Here is a 14,641-nt window from a genome sequence, read left to right as displayed (position 1 = left end):
TCCTTCTCCCCTGCCCCCACTCCTATCCCTCAGATCACCTCTTAAATTAGCTGCCTGCACACAAGGGCCTGCCTCAGGTTCTTTTTTCCAGGGGAAATTAAGGCTAAAATGGTCTAGAAATCAGAGTTTCAGGATCCATGCTGGACTGGAGTCACTCTCTGATCAGCAGGCAATGGGGACCTCACTGCCCGAGGTAAGTGGGATGATGGTTCCAGATCTCCAGCAGCACCATTTCCCAGACTGTCAGTGGCCTGAGGGGCAGGTGAAGTAGCTGCAGCACTTGAATAACATGGGAACGGTGGTACTGACAAGTACTGTAGTGTTGATTGACTTTTGTTAACTGCTTTAGGAGCTGTGGTGTATGGGTTCAGCCTTACCTGAGCTAAGCTGGAACTACATTTTCCAGAATTTCCTTTACTGCATAGTCCGGTTCTCCTTGGTCCACATGATCTTGTGTGAGCTTTGGAAGATAACCGTATTCTTTTTACAATCAGAAAGTGCCTTAGTCTGGTCAGGCTGCTATAACAAAACACCACAGACTGGGTGGCTTATAAATAACAGAAATTTGTTTCTCATAGTTCTAAAGGTCAGAAGTCCAAGAAGAGGGTGACAGCATCGTCTGGTGAGGACCCTCTTCTGGATGTCATTGTATCCTCACATGGTGGAAAGGGCTAGGGAGCTCTGTATGTACTTTTATTAGAGACCCATTCATTCTTTCATTCTTTTTGTAAGAGACCTAATCCCACTTATAAGCACTGCATCCTCATGACCTAAGCACCTTCCAAAAGTTCCACCTCCTAACACCATCACACTGATTATTAGGATTTTAACATATGCATGTTGGGGGGTGGGGGGACCTGAACGTTCAGACCAGGGCAGAAGGTGAGCAGGGTACCAGATGCTATTGTAACTCATGGATGTTGTCACTGATCTGCTGGCTCGCCTTGTAAGTGTGAAGCAGCTGCCAGCCCACAGCTCTTCCAGCTCCCACCAGATCTCCTCCAGCTTATCTGACTCCTGGGTCAGACTGCCTGCCTGGCCTGCTTTAGTCTTAGCACTGGATGCAGAGGCAACAGACGTACGTAGACTGTATAACCAGCTCCCACCGTTGCATAAGGTCAAATCCCTGTAATAAATCCCATAGTCTAGATCATTTCTAGTGGTTCTATTTTTCTGATCAAACCCTGACTGATACTGAATGACTGAAAATAGAAAATGCAGGCTCAATTCAGCTGTCAACTCAGGCACACTGTGAATGTTGGAAAGCCCCCAAGGCAGTTTTTAAAGAGATTCATCTCCTGCAGCTGCAGGGCAGACAGTGCTGAAATCCAGGCTCAGGAACAAATTGTAAGGGTAGCAATGTTCAAGGGAGACTGAAAGCACAACCCTACCAGTTTCCTTGTGCCGAAGACTGAGTTCTGGCATTAGGACATTTGGATAGACAGGCCTGAGAATCCTTAGTCCCCAGATTCTCCTATAACTTTGCACTGACAGACGCAGAATTTCTCCTTCGCTAGGGGAAGGCAGCCTTCTCTTGCTTGTAAACGTGCAAAGCCTCACAAGATGAGGTTTATCTTCCTTGAGATTTTGCCACTCATTCCTCTTGACCAAGAGTTACAATCAGGTCACAGAGCAGTCCAGCAGAAGAAATATAGTCACTGCTCTGGGAGGAAATATCCCCCAACTCCAGCTGCAGGACCTGTCTGATTGGTGGGTCTGAGGGGAAACATGGAGGAGTAGATTCTGAGAAAACCCACTGATGTGATGGGATGCCAGCATCTTTGAAAAGCTCAGAGCAGCTCTGGATGATTTCCTAAAATTTAACTTCCAGTTGACTACATTTCTTTTCCCCAGTGTCTAGTCTGCTGCCTAACCTACTCTCTGATTATTTTTATTTCATGGACCATATTTTTTACTTTCAAACTTCTATTTGGCTAGGTTTTTTTCTCCTGTTCTTTTAAAATAATGTACAGTCTTGTCTAATGAATTCTATTCCTTTATATTTAAAAATTAAAACATTGTTATTTTAAGGTTTTGTTTGTTTGTTTTTTAAAAAAAGATCGATCCGGGCTTCCTAGGTGGTGCAGTGGTTGAGAATCCGCCTGCCAATGCAGGGGACACAGGTTTGATCCCTGCTCCAGGAAGATTCCACATGCCGTGGAGCAACTAAGCCTGTGCGCCACAACTATTGAGCCTGCGCTTTAGAGCCCGTGAGCCACAACTATTGAGCCCACATGCTGCAACTACTGAAGCCCACGTGCCTAGAGCCCATGCTCCGCAACAAGAGAAGCCACGGCAACAAGCACCACAGTGAAGAGTAGCTCCCACTCACAACTAAAAAGAAAGCTCGCGCGTAGCAAAAAAAAAAAAAAAAAGAAGACCCAACACAGTCAATAAAATAATAAATAAATTTATTAAAAAAAAAGATCGATTCACTATCTAAATTTCTTAGTTTCTGTAGTTCTGCCTTTGTTGTCTCTCTCTCTTATGGGGAGTTAGTTTTGTTAGATGAATTGTAAAGATAACTGGTGCTTTGGACTGTATGTAATCAAAAAACAATTTTACTTTTACTTCTGCCATCCTTTAAAATTTTCTCAGTTGGACTAGTTTTTCCACTGCCTTTGGATATAAACTTGTGCAGGGCTCATGCCAATTTTTCACTTTTAGAAAATAAAAGTTTTTGTAGTTACTTTTCATTGAAATTAGTCTCAAATATATATGTCCAATCCCACGTAATAATCAGCACTTCAATTTTCATTAAAAGGCCACGACCTTGCCCTTCTGCTACAGCAGTTTATCCTGGAAAGGGGGAGCATAGTTGCATTCTTTCCTTCCCTAGTTCTCTTCTGCCAGTTCAATGAGAATGTTATCTGCAGCTGCAGTGGAGAGGAATGTTCTTAACGGACTGGTACTGTCATTAGGTGGTCTTGTGCTATCTGGGCCTGGCAAGTGTTTACAGTTGACTTGTTTTCCTTGGGCATGTTTGTGGATTCTTCCAAGACTTCCCTTCCCAGCTGTCTCATGTTCCCCTCATCTGGGAGATGGAGAGGCCTTCAGCTGTCTTTTGCTTTTATCATGGCTTCTGGAGTCTAGTGGTACCTTCGGTTGCTCTCTACTTCTTGGTGAATTTTACGTTGGCTCTCTCTTCCATGTGGCCCACATCCAGGATGTTGGAAACACACAGGCATCTTTTGCCCAACACATTCCGAAGGGAGGCTGATCCCAGAGCATCAGTACCACAGAGAAGTCCACCAGACTGCTTCTTGCACATTAGACTTCTCATGTGGGAGTCAGATACTAGTCCATGCTGTCTGCCCTGCCCTTCCTCTCTCTCTCCCCCCATAATGTGAAGTGGGTCTTGGCACACCAGCAACTCCCTCCAAAAAAATTGTTCACTAATACCCAAGTCCCCTCCTTGATTTGGGTGAGGGGTTTAAGAGTCATCTAACTAGTTCTTGACCACTTTTTTGAAATTTCTGCATGGATACCTGCCTTACAACTTACTTTGGAACCCTGTATCTATCAACACAGGATGTCAACCTGTTGAATAATTTTTTACTGAGTACACATTTTGAATGGGAATGGATTTTCTTTGTGTGACCTTTGGCCTTGGGTCTCAGAAGTGTCCCAACAGGATGGTCCCATGTTTGTCCTTCAAATTTCGTGAGTTCCAGGCTAGCAGATATATTGAGTTTTCAGTCTGTGGTTCCTGTATCCTGTGAGTGGGTGTGAACTTGGAATGCACTCCTGCAGATGGTGCCAGCTTGGGATTTTGATCTCTATTTTAACATCTGAAGCTCTGGGTAGATGATTGATCCCTCCAACCAGTTAAGGATGTTTTTAGGGATTCCAATTCTTTTACCCTATTTCTCCACTAACCTTGATTGTCTCGAAAAGCTTTAAGGGCATTAGCGTGGGTGATTTCTGATGCAAAAAACAAAAAAGCCAACCTAAGTGAGCTTAATAAAAATACAAAAGCAGGGAACATATAAACTCCCATAGAGGCTGGGGTTAAGTATGGTCTCACGGAAGTCTTTTTTCTGGGCACAAACAATGTGACCCACTACTATTCCTGTCTCTGTTTCTCAGTTCTGCTTGCCCAGAGTTGGTTCTGTTCTCAGGAGGGTTTACTACAAGGTTGCCTAGGTTAGTACTTAGCTACCTCCAGGACCGTGGTTCTCAACTGGGGGTAATTTTACCCCCCTAGGGGACATTTAGCAATGTGAGGAGATATTTTTGGTTGATAAAACTGGGTAGAAGGGGCAGGATGCTACTGGTGTCTAGGAGGTATAGACCAGGAATATATAGGACAGACAGCTCCCCACAACAATTATTCAGCCTAAAATGTCAGTAGTGCCAAGGTTAGGAAATCCTGTTCCTGGCCTACATGCTTTCTCTCCTATGTCTAGTGGGGAAAAGAGAATCACCTAAGTTCCAGAATTCCCTGGAAAGGTCCTGACTGGACCAGTGTAATAAATGACAGTCACCCTGCTCAAAAGATACTTTCTCCTTTGTAACTGGAGTCTTTTCTCTCTCTCCTCCAGCTCTTAATTATGTCAACAGATTTAGTTTCTTTGCTTAAATCTCCCTTCTAGTTTTCCCAGCCTCTCTTCCATTAGTGCGTGGAGAATGGGAGATATGGAACACACATATTAAATCTTACTTTTGTCACTTATGTATATGTTTGTTTTACATGGTTGAGAGCACATTATACACATGCATGCACAATATATTAAGTATTATGCTTTTTTCTCTAGATATTATATAATAGGTGTTTTCCCATGCCATTAAAATTCTTTGTAATAAACATTAAAAAATTCTGCCTAGCAGTTCATTATATAGATAAACCACACTTAATCATGATCTATTAATTTTCCTTGAATTTAGTCTTTCTTTGTCACTTATAAAACATGAGGATGGAGTCCACCTCTTGGACCTTAGGAGCAAAACTAATGTAGACCAGTGTTTGCTTTCCAAGGGCTAGGAGTATAAGGACAGGGTTTCAACAAGTAGTTTCCAAGTGACTGATTGTATTTGAATTACCTGGGAGTTTGTTAAAAATACAGATTCCAAGGATGTGACTCCAGTCTACTGAATCGGAATCTCCACGCATGGGAACTGAACAAATTTCTCCTAATCATTCTGATGAATAATTAGGTTTTGGAACTACTGACATTGTTTACCTAAAAGAATAGCTAGCTTACTCTTTGCATCAATTCGTAATCTTAAATACTAGTTATTATAATGGTACTTTTGGTAGTATGGTACTGAATGCTAGTTGTAGTAGATATTTGCCATTCATTATGTCTAGGTTGCAAGTGAATCCCTTTTTTTGCTTAGGAAACTCATTTTTTTGAGTTTTGGTTTGGGGCAAAAACTATCCTGTATAGACCCTAACATATTCTGTATTTGTTTTCTTAGTATCCCTTAAAGCTAGGGCTCAGGCAGGGGATTTAGGCTCTGCCAAATGGTTATATCCATGTCACTCTTTAACTTTGTGTCACCAGCAAGGCCTACTGGGGTCCCACAAAAAGATGGAATCTAGGTGATTAATGTCAACAGCAAAGTCCATTAACAATTCAGTGGCCTTGCCCTCCACACCTATCCACTAGACAACAGGCTCAATCCCAGTACAAGCAGGAGGATGGTGGGGACTTTGGGAGGTTCATGTGGGACTGACTGACTCTGGTCTTTGAAGACACTCTGACAGGGTAAAACTCTGCAGCCTTTGGGGGGATTCAGAGCAACCTGCCCAGCAACACCAATACCTGGATGGTGCTCACAGCATAGCCCCCAGAGTCATCTGGATTGCGCCCCTTGAGGGGATCACACTGAGGCATGGTTGGGATCAGAGACTGAAACTCATGTGTGTCTGTCTTCCTATGTAATACAGCCTAAGTTCAACATCAGCTGGGAGATGGGAAAAGTTGGCCCATCACTGGGTCTCTGAATTATAACACCATCTTATGATTGGACTTGCTATGCAAGAGATGAAAGAAATGGGATGAAATTCCCTATGTCCAGTTTTCTATGGCCTTATTGCAGAACAAAGGCCTTCAAAGAAGATGGAGCTGTCCTCCACTGAGGTACTACCAGTCCTTGACCCTCCCTCTGAGGATTTTCTTGATCTCCTCCCTAACCCTCCTCCTACTGGTCCCTCCCTACCCCCTTCCTTCCTATGACCCGGTTTGGGCCACAGGCATGAAGGCCCCCTCCATACCAGCCCCTTCACCCAGAACACAGTCCAGCAATTAATTACCAGCCAGGGTCCAACAACCCACTAGGAAAAGTGCTCCCTCTGAGGCAGGCCCTCAGTGGAGAAGAAGGGCTCATCCAGGTACATCTCCCACTTACCTCTTCTGATCTGTGTAACTGGAAAATTCATAGTAAGGGGTTGAGGGAACATCCAGAGGGATTCCTGAATCTGATTAGGGAAATCTTTCGGACCCATGACCCCACCTGGGCTGGCATCCAGAGCCTCTTCAGTGTACTCCTAACAGGGGAAGAGAAGTCTTTTCAAAAGCCTGAGAGGAAGCAGACAAAGAGAACAGAAACAATGTGGATCACATTATTTTCAGACGGGGGAATCAAGCAGTCCCAGATAATAAACCCAACTGGGACTCAGAGACGATGGAGAAGGGGGAGGAAGACAGAGGCTGATCCATATAAAAATATGATCCTAAAGGGAATTCGGGCAGCGGGAAAGAAACCTGTCAATTGGAATAAGATAAGGGAAATCAATCAGGAGCCAAGGGAAACCCTTCTGCATTCCTGGAGTGCCTTAGGGAATGCCTCTGAATCCATACTACCACTGGCCCTGGGTCATTGGAAGGGAATGCAATCCTGAGGTCCTATTTCATTTCCAACAGTGCCCCTGACATCAGGCGTGAACTTCAGAAAATGGAAATAGAACCAGATACCCTTACCTCTCTCTTGGTCGAGGTTGCCTACTAGGTGTTTAATAATAGATATAGATTCGGAAAAGTCAGAAGATGAAAGGGTCCAGAGACAAGCCCACTTACTGACTATTGCCCTCTAATGTCCACCAGTTGGTGCGGGAAACTGGAATAACCACCCGTGGAGACTCTGGGCTCTGGTGAGGGACCCCCGGCCCCGACTGAAGGATAGCAAGCTAAGGAAACTGGGACCCAATCAGTGCGCCATGTGTAAAACAAGAGGAACACTGGGAGAGAGTATGCCCTCGCTGCCCACAAAGGGGGATGGAAATGACAGATCCCGGCTACTACCCTCGAAGGCAGATGGCCCAAACTGATGAATAATGATGGGGCCGGGGGCTCCTAAGCTAGCACTCCAACTGACCCCCGAGGAGCCTCAGCTGACCTTCAACATGGGGGGAAAGCCTGGTGACACCTTAGCAGACACCCGTGCCACTTAGTTCTGAACACCAGATCATGTAGACTCAGTCACAAAAGTTGTATAATTATGGGGGTATCAGGGAAGGTCCAAGAATAGGCATTCATGGAGCCATTAAAATGTAAATTGAATGAACACAAGCTCACCCATTTCTGTGTGTCCCCAAATCCCCTATACCCCTGCTAGGAAGAGATATCTTACATTAATTGGGGGCTACTATCCCCCTAATGGAGACTAACTGGAGACTGGCGCCCCCTTAGACAAAGGGCACAAAATGATACTATTAATGGCTAAAACCAAATCTCCCTGGACATAGCAAGTCGACCTGCCTGAGTAAATCCTGAGGTCTGGGCCCAGGGTTGGGTCGGATGACCTGTAGGAGCCAGTCCTGTGATAGTCCTTCTAAAACCCGGATATACATGGCCCAATAGAAAACAGAACCTTCTCTGTCAAGAGGCCTTTTTGGGCATTGCCCCTTTTATATAGGATCGAATTGACCAGGGCCTTATTAGACCATGCCAATCAGCCTGTAACAACCCCCATTATCCTTGTAAAGATACCCAGTGGGGAATACCGGATGGTACAGCACCTCAGGGCAGTCAGTGAAGCCACTGAGGATATACATCCAGTAGTCTCTAATCCCTACACCCTGCTGAACACTCTGTTGTCCACCAGGACCTGACATTCTGTATTAGATTTAAAATGTGCTTCTTCTGTATTCCATTAGCCCCAGAGTCACAAGAGATATTTGCTTTTGAGTGTCAGGACCCAAATATGCAACAATAACACTGCTGGACAGTCCTGTTCCAATAGTTCAAAAATTCCTCCACCACCTTTGGGGAAACTTTAGCTAAAGACCTAAAAGATTTACATCTGGAGGAAGGAACCCTCCTCCAGTATGAAAATGATGTTCTGATCACCAGCCCTACTAAGGAGGCCTCTGACAAAATTACTATAACCACTGTGAACCTTCTAGCCGATAAAGGATTTAAGGCGCCCAAGAAAAAGTTTCAAATATCACAATCTAGGGTGACCTAACTAGGCTTCATTCTCACAGGAGGTCAGGGAAACCTACCCCAGGAAAGGAAAGAAGCCACTTGCAGCCTCACCCCTCCTAAAACCAGAAGGCAGCTTAGGGATTTCCCAGGGATGACTGGGTTTTGCTGCATCTGGATCCCTAACTAGCTTGTCTAATAGCTGAGCCTCTATATGAAATGGAATTCAGAATACAAAGGGGCCGCCACTGGGGCAGCATCCAGTTCATCTTAGGGATTTCGACCATTAGTCATGCAATTAATGCTCTGGTTTAAAAAAAAAAAAAAAAAAAAGAACAATTGTGGAAATTACAGAGCAAAATGAATTCTATAAATACTGATAACAGTAAAAAAAAAAAAAAAGAATGATTAATAAACACCTTACAAAACAGAGGGGAAAAAAAAGAATGCAAAGGGGCCTTTCAAGACTTGGAAAAGCAAGGGAGTTTCCTGGTGGCCTAGTGGTTAGGATTCTGGGCTTTCACTCTTGTGGCCCAGGTTCAAAGTCTTAGTTGGAGAATTGAGATCCTGCAAGCTGTGCCGTATGGCCAAAGAACCCCAATAACCCCCCTCCCAAAAAACAAACAAAAACAAACAACTGCCCCCAACAAACAAAAACAACCAAAAACCAAAAAGAATTGGAAAAGCAATTACTTCAGGCTCCTGTCCTGGCCATCCCAGATGTACCTAAACCCTTTGACTGTTACATTCAGGAGAGAAGTGGAATTGCCCTTGGGGTGTTAGCTCAAAAACTGGGACCCCCTTACTCATGTGGTTGCGTGGCCTCCTTGCCTATGGGCAGTAGCAGCTACGATCACCCTGCTAAAGGAGGCTAAGTTAGTTTGGTCAGCCAGTCACTACACGGACTCCACACCAGGTTCAGGCTTTGGTAAGTTCTAAGGGAACAGGATGGCTACCCCCAGAAGGTCGACTCAACCCAGGCTATGCTTTTAGACAACCAGTAGCTACCATAAAAGCCTGCTACACGCTGAATCCTGCCACCCCACTACCCACAGAAACAGGGCCCCTCCTGGAGCATGGCTGTATAGAAACCATAGCCAGGATCTATTCCAGTCACCCCGACCTAGAAAGTGAGCCTCTCCCAAACGCCAAAGAGGAATGGTTCACAGCGGAGTTTTATGAGAGGGGGAAAAGCCTGGCAGGAAACAGTAAAGTCCTGCTCAAGTCCCAGAAGCAAGAAGCCTATCCCCAGGGACTTCTGCCCACAATGCGGAGCTGATAGGCCTCACCTGAGCCGGACGAGAGGCAGAGGAGGGGTTTGTCACCGGCAGAGCCCATTAACAATTTCCAGGAGATAACAACAGAACCTGGGTAATAAAGTCTAACCTTTTTTTTTCCTTTGTGCTTAGTCTAGTTTCACTTGCTCATAGGGTGAGGCTGGCTGAGGCCTCGCATCCGGCCCTCCAAACGGGAGTTCCTATAGTGCAGAAAGGCTGCGCCGACACCTCAGCTGGGCGGGCGGTGGGCAGAAGCGTGGCACACGGCACCTCAGTTCAAGATGGCGGCAGCGGCGTGTTGGGCCGTGTGCAGAGACGCCGCACCCGGCACTAAGATCTGGGGCGTCAGCAGCACAGCTGCGCCAGCCTCACGAGAACTCTGCCCGCTCTCCTCCCGGCTGACGAGATCCTATAAAGCAGCCCAGCCACCCACAGCCTGTGGGGAGAGTATGTGCTCCAAAGCGTGGGCTTGTGCCTCTCCCTTCTTTATTTGAAGAATAAAACCTTCCTTTGCTTCTGAACCAAACGCGTTCTCATTCTATTGGCTCCAACACCTGGCAGGAGAACCCTTGTTGGGGCCCGACTCGAAAAGGTCAGTAATAATAAGACAAGGTCTAACTCCTTCTTTGGTGCCTAGTCTAGTTTCACTTGCCTGTAGGCAACCGTGTGCAGAGGCCTTGCACCTGACATCTGGGATTAGAGTTCTCAGCCTGTGCCCCACGCTTTAGCTTGGTGCAGCTGGCCAGGTAGAGAAGAGCTTTGCGCAACACATCTGTGCAGGACCTGTAAGAACTCCGCCCCTCCCTCCCCACACAGGAATCCTATAAACCAATCCCGCCAATCGCTTGTCCGGGAGAACGTGTACTTAAGAGCATAAGCTCCCACCTCTCCATCCTTTGATCAAAGACGAAAATTTTCCTTTGTTTCTGAACCAAACTCGGCCTCATTGAGGTCCGACTCAGGAAAGCATCAGTGACACTTGGTCCCAAAGTTACAAGAAGGCAAGGATATGAAGCTTTCTCCGTGCAGGAGGCAGTAGCAGTGATGGCAAAAACGTGTTCCTGGTGTGAAAGAGGCCAATTGAAATGTCCAGAGCTCAGGGTCGGTGTCAACGGCGTCCTTATTAACTCAGTTCTGTGGTGTGACTTTGGGCATTGTTTCTGGAAGCTGAAACTCAAACCTGGTTCTCCATCCCCTGGTGAGTGTATGAGCTATCCAATATCCATAAAATAACAAACAGACAACCCCTTGAGCAAACAAACTGAAAATCTCTCCTTTTCCGATTGATCACACAGAGTAAGTTTCATTGTATGAGCTTTCAAGGATGGTCTGTTGTAATGTTATCCAGGGATGCTGGAGATCCCCATGCACAAGGATGCCATTTTATTCAGGAAAGAAGTTGTAAAAGCCTGCGTTTTTGTCCTGAATCAAGGGTTATCTCACGTTTGCATGGTGGTAAGCTATAGTGGAGCCTGTAGACAAGAAAAAAAATTCCCTCAAAATGCAGCTAGCAACTTATTTTGAATACCTAGAGAGGTTTTTATTGGAGGCTCTGTAATTGTATATCACAGAGGCAGAAAAGGAGCATTTTGGCAAGAAAAATTGGAAGGCCATGGTTCTAGTTGGCTTCCTGGACATGAACTGACCTGAGGGGAATCCCTGCCGAAGCCTCACACAGTCCTCTGATATCCCACCAGGACAAGTTATTTAAAAATCACACCCTTAAATTACAGCATGTGGTAACTTGGTGGATGGAACTCTGTAGTACAGTCTGTTTAAACATTGACAAATTCCTGCCCAAATCCATCATTTCTGTTTGGCATAGTTGAATTTGAACTGATTTTTATTTATTTGTTTGTTTGTTTGTTTGTTTAGACGGTGATTAGCCTACAGTTTGCACGGGGTCTTAAGGCTCTTCCTGTTGAAAAGCTTCACCCCAGTGTACTCATCCATCTTCCTAGTAACTATGGTGGGAGAGGGTAGGCATCCCATGTGTCTGAAACAGGAATCAAGTTGCCGCCTATGTACAAGCTAAAATGAAGTAGGACTCAGCCCTCTTTGATTCTGTCTAAAATTGGAATTTTGTCTGGCCTAAGAGTATTCCTAGCTCTTCTGACTCTGGCAATAGTATTATGACACAGGTTTTAGGATGTTAATCATCTGGGATTTTTGCCAAGATCTTCAAGTTTAGTGCAAAGACAGTCCCTGTCCACAGAATCAAAGGCTGATGATAGACTAATAAATGTGTTATGAAGTCTTCATTGTTCATAACTAACTCCTCAAGAAGATTTATCACATGTAAGAAGCAGAGTGTAGAGTTGTACCTGTGGACAAGTGGTTCCCAAAACCTTTTTTGCTCTTCACGCAAGATGCTTGGTTCAGAGGCTTGCTGAGAAGAAAGAAAATATGCAATTCTGAAAATAAATCCATCAAGTTGAGTCTATAACATTTGCTGAATGACAGGAAGCTTTTTTTGAAGATGGGGTAAACTCTATGTACAGTCTGAGGGATCTGTAATCCAGAGTCCTTTTGTGTAGAATTTTCATTAAGGATTGGGTAAACACCTACACTTTGTCTTAAAGATGAGATGTGTTGTTATGGAGGAGTTTTCTGTACCAAATATAGAGAATTTGGAGTCTGTGAAATATAGAGAGTTCATCTTCAGACTGTAAGCTTCAAAAGACTCTTTCAGTAGTCAGTACTTACTTGTTTTTCTACAGTTCCTTACAGAAGTCGTGTTGTGGGCAGCTATGCCACCAAATCTATTAAGGCTAAACCCAAATTTCATTAAAAGTAAAATTTTGGCAAATGAAATTGTTTATGAGAGGATTTGAGCTTGAATTTTTATGTGGCTTCCTCTGCATTCCAATTGTGATGTCAATTGCCTAATTTTGTCAAGGTTTTATTTTTTCTTTCCTGACATTCTAATTAAGAGGCCAGGTCATCACTCTCCTGTCAAATGTGTTGCATGACAATCAAGAATATGTTTAAAGTGCCTCTGATGAGCAATTGGGTTTGTTGTTTTAAGACATTTATTTAGCTTTGATCTTATTATGATCTTTCTTTCACTGCGTTGCGTCTTCGTTGCTGTGTGTGGGCTTTCTTTAGTTGCGGCGAGCGGGGTCTACCCTTCATTGTGGTGTGTGGGCTTCTCACTGCGGTGGCTTCTGTTGTGGAGCACAGGCTCAGTAGTTGCAGTGTGTGGGCTCAGTAGTTCTGTGACTATGTGGGATCTTCCTGGACCAGGGATGGAACCCATGTCCCCTGCATTGACAGGTGGATTCTTAACCACTGTACCACTGGGGAAGTCCCACAATTGGGTTTCATTATTACTATTTTTTAACCCTTTGTGTCCCAGAATATTATTTATGAACAGTTAAAATCTGGAATTTATTTTGAAGATATCATTGTTTACTCATAGTAAGATAGGATGGCACATAGGTAGGGAGGCTCTTATTCAGTATTTGGTCAGGGCAAGAGCAACTAGTCATGGTCCAGACAAACTGTCTACCTCAGGGGTCCAAAAAGTGTTCATGAAGCTCATGTTCAAATCCAGTCCTATTTGGTTTGAGGTTCACATTCTTTATATTTTTAATTGTTAGGTTATCTATTTCTATGCTGTTTCTGAATAAGTTAGTTAGAAGTTAGTTAGAAATATAGGTAATAGGACTGGATGAGGAGCTTGGGTCAACTCCAGGTATAGTTTTTTTTTTTAATAAATTTATTTATTTATTATTTTTTTATTGGCTGTGTTGGGTCTTCGTTGCTGCACACGGCCTTTCTCTAGTTGCAGTGAGTAGGGGCTACTCTTCATTGTGGTGCCCGGGCTTCTCATTGCGGTGGCCTCTCTTGTTGCATAACACAGTCTCTAGGCGTGTGGGCTTCAGTAGTCGTGGCACATGGGCTCAGTAGTTGCGGCTCACGGGCTCTAGAGCACAGGCTCAATAGTTGTGGCGCACGGGCTTAGTTGCTCCGCGGCATGTGGTATCTTCCTGGAGCAGGGATTGAACCCGTGTCCCCTGCATTGGCAGGTGGATTCTTACCTACTGCGCCACCTAGGAAGTCCTGTAATTAGTTTTTTAAATAGGTATATTGAGACATAATATACAAAACATTTAATTTGTTCATTTAAAGTATACAGTTCATTTTAAAAACATTTTTATCGGAGTATAGTTGATTTACAATGTTGTGTCAGTTTCAGGTGTATAGCAAAGTAATCAATTATACATATACATTTATCAACTCTTTTTTAGATTCTTTTCCCATATAGGCCATGATAGAGTATTGACTAGAGTTCCCTGTGCTATACAGTAGATCCTTATTAGTTCAGTGTTCTCTAGTGTATTCACAGGGTTGTGCTATCATCACCATAATCTAATTTTAGAACATTTACAACTGCCCCAAAGAAACCTCAAGCCCATTAGCAGACACTCCCCACCTGCCGAACCCCCAGCTCTAGGCAACTACTCATCTATTTTGTGTATCTATAGGTTTGTCTGTTCTGAACATTTCACATAAATGGAATCTTACAAATGTGGTCTTTTGTGACTAGCTTCTTTTACTCAGCATGTTTTCAATGTTAATCCATGTTGTAACATATATCAGTACTTCATTCCTTTTTGCTGCTAAAAATGTTCCATTGTGTGAATATACCACATTTGGTTATCCATTCATTAGTTGATGAATATTTGGGCTGTTTCCACTTCTTAGCTGTTATGAATAATACTGCTCTGAACACTCATGTAGAAGCTTTGGGTGGACATATATATTTTTGATTCTCTTGTATATTTAGGAATAGAATTGCTGGGTCTTTTTGAGGAAGTGACAGACTGTTTTCCACAATGACTGTACCACTTTACATTCCCGTGAGTAATGTGTGAAGATTTCAATTTCTTCACATAGTTGCCAATGCTTGTTATTATTTTTTTTATTACTTTTAGTTTTTAATGATGCCTTTTTATTTTCACTTTCTGTGCCCACCTGTGGTTTCCCGGC

Source organism: Hippopotamus amphibius, chromosome 9, assembly GCF_030028045.1.
Source record: "Hippopotamus amphibius kiboko isolate mHipAmp2 chromosome 9, mHipAmp2.hap2, whole genome shotgun sequence".
NCBI classification, from domain to species: domain Eukaryota; kingdom Metazoa; phylum Chordata; class Mammalia; order Artiodactyla; family Hippopotamidae; genus Hippopotamus; species Hippopotamus amphibius.
The sequence above is the reverse complement of the archived record's forward strand: the minus strand, read 5'-3'. Positions refer to the sequence as shown.